Consider the following 2938-nt stretch of genomic DNA (forward strand, 5'->3'; position numbering starts at 1 on the left):
ACAATGGCGAGGGATTCAAATCAATCAAATATGTTTTAATCTATAGGTTCTTGCTGGTGGTGCTCTAGTCGCCAAGTTGTGGCTGTTTGTGAGCCCATGGACTGTAGCCCGCCAGGCTCCTCCATCTATGGGAGAATACTGACGTGGGTTTGCCATTACCTTCTCCAGGGGATCTTCACAACCCAGGGATCAAACTGGCATCTCCTGCATTGCAACAGATTCTTTACGGACTGAGCCACCAGGGAAGCCCAGAAGTTCATAATGCTATTAAAAATTAATTTGGTCCTCTTGATAGGAAAGCTATTTATTATCTTAGAAACTGGTAAATAAAAGAAATGAATCAAGCGTTTATCCTGTCTTCCTTATATGACCTATGCCACTGGGTAACCAAATAAAGATGACAGGAAGCATTGCTTTAAAAATTATTTCCACCAATAAATGAAATAATAGAATCACCATTTTGCTACCCTCTGTGAATTAACTGGTACAAGCACTGAGCAGCCACGACTGCTAACATCACCATAAGAGAGGCAGCCAGACATGGTGTGCCTGCTGAGGGAAGCCCGCACTGCCGCCTGGAATGTGGCCTGAGGGATCCAACCAGAGCCCGGTCAGCACTCTGGGCCCAGCTGCCAGTTTGCCAGAAATGCAGGCGACGAAGGAGCAGGTTGAACTGCACTGTGTGTGTAATCAGCAAAATGTAGACCGAGGAGACTCCACCAGTCAAACAGCCCAGATATTCCAACAAATTAAAGAGGGGGCATGGAGAGAATGGTCAACATACCCTAACCGACCCCCCAGTGAGTCGTGCCCTTATATAATCCCTTCCCCCTGAGGGTAGGTATAACCTGCAACTTGCAGGTCATAGAATATGGCCAAGGTGATGGGATGGCAGCCCCATAACCATCTTTTGTTATCTAAAACTCCATCTTAGCAGATGCAAGGGGAGACTCCTCTATTGGTCGTCTTACAAAATATTTGTTTATTTATTTTAAAGATGTTTATTTACTTGGCTCTGCTGGTGGGTCTTGGTTGCAGCTTGTGGGCTCTTAGTTGTGGCATGCAGGATCTAGTTCCCTGACCTGGGATTGAACCTGGGCACCCTGCATTGGGAGCATGGAGTCTTTTAATTGCTGGACCACCAGGGAAAGTCCTTCCCCTATTAGCCTTAAATAAGAAAACAGCCAGGCTGTGAACAACCTTTGGAGAGCGCCACATGACAAGAAATTTGCAGTAGCTTCTAGAGTTTAAAGGCCATCTCCAGCAATGGCCAGGAAATATCTGGGGCCCACAGTTTTGCAGCTGCAAGGAAATGAGTTCTGCCAACAGCCAGAATGAACTTAGAAGTAGATTCTTCCCCAGTCGAGCCTCCAGACAGAAATGCAGCCTGACAACACGTTAGTTGCAGCTGTGAGTGAGGCTCTGCGCGGAGGATCAGCTCAGGGGTGCCCAGGCCTCTGACCTATGGAAGCTCAGAGATAATGCACGTGTGTTTTTGCCCACTGCATTTGTGATAACACATTACACAGCACAGAAAAACTAGACACTTCCCTGGTGGTCCAGTGGCTAGGACTCTGTGCTCCCAACACAGGGGGCCCAGGTCTGATTCCTGGTCAGGGAACTAGGTCCCACATGCCACAGCTGTGAGTTCGAGTGCTGCAGCTAAAGATGCCATGTACCCCAACGAAGACATGGCACAGCCAAATAAATCATTAATAAAAAAATAAGTATCTTTTAAAATGTATTTTTTAAAAAGATGGCAAATTGTATGGTGTATATATTTAACACAACTTAAAGTTTAAATGGGCAAAAGATTTGTAAAGACCTTTCAGAAGAGATACCACACCATCAGGCCACAAACCTTAAATATATACAATGTTTGTTTGTCAATCATACCTCATTAAAGCAAAGGGGAAAGTTTATTTTCTATTTAAAACAATACTTGTTGATGTTTGGCAGAAACCAACACAACTCTGTAAACCAAATAGTCTTCAGTTAAGTTTTTTTAAAAAACGCTAAAAAAAAAACAAAGTAATACTGATAAGTAACTTCTCTTGAGCATCTGCCATGTGCAAAAGGCACAGCTCCAAATGCATCATTTATACAAACTCTTTTAGTCTTCCCCAAAACTCCACCATGTTAGTACCATTGTTATTTCCAGCAAAGAGAGGATGAAACCAAGGCAGGGAGAGGCTAAGAGATTCGCCCAAGGCCCCACCGCTACAAAGTGGCAGAGGCCGCACCAGGCGGTGTAGCTCTGGAGTCTGTGCTCTCAGTTGCAGAGGTAAAGAGGCTCTGATGGGCCATGGGGAGGAAAGTGTGGCTGCCCTGCTGGTCCTGATGGACTGTGCTGAGGAAGGAGGTCCAGCAGGAAGAGGATATTGATTTTACTTTTGGGGTTTTTTGGCTGTATGGTGCAGCATGCAGAACTTCCCTGACCAGGGATTGAACCTGTGCCCCCTGCATTGGAAGTGTAGAGTCTTAACCGCTGGACCACCAGGGAAGTCCAGGAAGAGGATACTGAGACAGGCATTTCCAAAGCAAAATGCATCACAAGCTTCATTTGTTCCCTTCAGAAATCTTTACCAAGCCTCTCCTGCGTGCCACGCACTGTCCCAGGCTGCTGGGGTGCTGTGAGCACCTCAGGTGGAAATCCCTGCCCTTGTGGAGCTGAGATTCCAAACCTTCCCATGCTTCTGCTTTTCCAGCTGTAAAATGGATACTCAAAGACTGTGAAAAAGAAAACAAGGGAGCAGAAGAAACGCTCAGAGGTTTACAGGTGACAATGGATAAACCAGACCTTGACAGCAGCATGGATCACCTCCACAGGCCACAGGTCCAGCAGGCTGTCAACAGGTGGCATTCCCTGAACCCTGTGTGCTGTTTTTACCTCCACATTGGTCATTATAAAATAATGCAGGAAATATAATCACGGCAG

General features: G+C 46.0%; 2 non-coding genes across 2 annotated transcripts; one reads left to right on the forward strand and one right to left on the reverse strand.

Annotated features, from left to right (window-relative positions):
* The first annotated feature begins 1548 nt into the window (after positions 1 to 1548).
* TRNAG-CCC lies at positions 1549 to 1621 on the forward strand. The gene has a single exon. It is a non-coding gene; the product is annotated as a tRNA-Gly (tRNA).
* An 809-nt stretch (positions 1622 to 2430) lies between these two features.
* TRNAG-UCC lies at positions 2431 to 2503 on the reverse strand. The gene has a single exon. It is a non-coding gene; the product is annotated as a tRNA-Gly (tRNA).
* Between the last annotated feature and the right edge of the window lie 435 nt (positions 2504 to 2938).

The sequence above is a fragment of the Bubalus bubalis genome, chromosome 2 (assembly GCF_019923935.1).
Source record: "Bubalus bubalis isolate 160015118507 breed Murrah chromosome 2, NDDB_SH_1, whole genome shotgun sequence".
Lineage (NCBI taxonomy): Eukaryota > Metazoa > Chordata > Mammalia > Artiodactyla > Bovidae > Bubalus > Bubalus bubalis.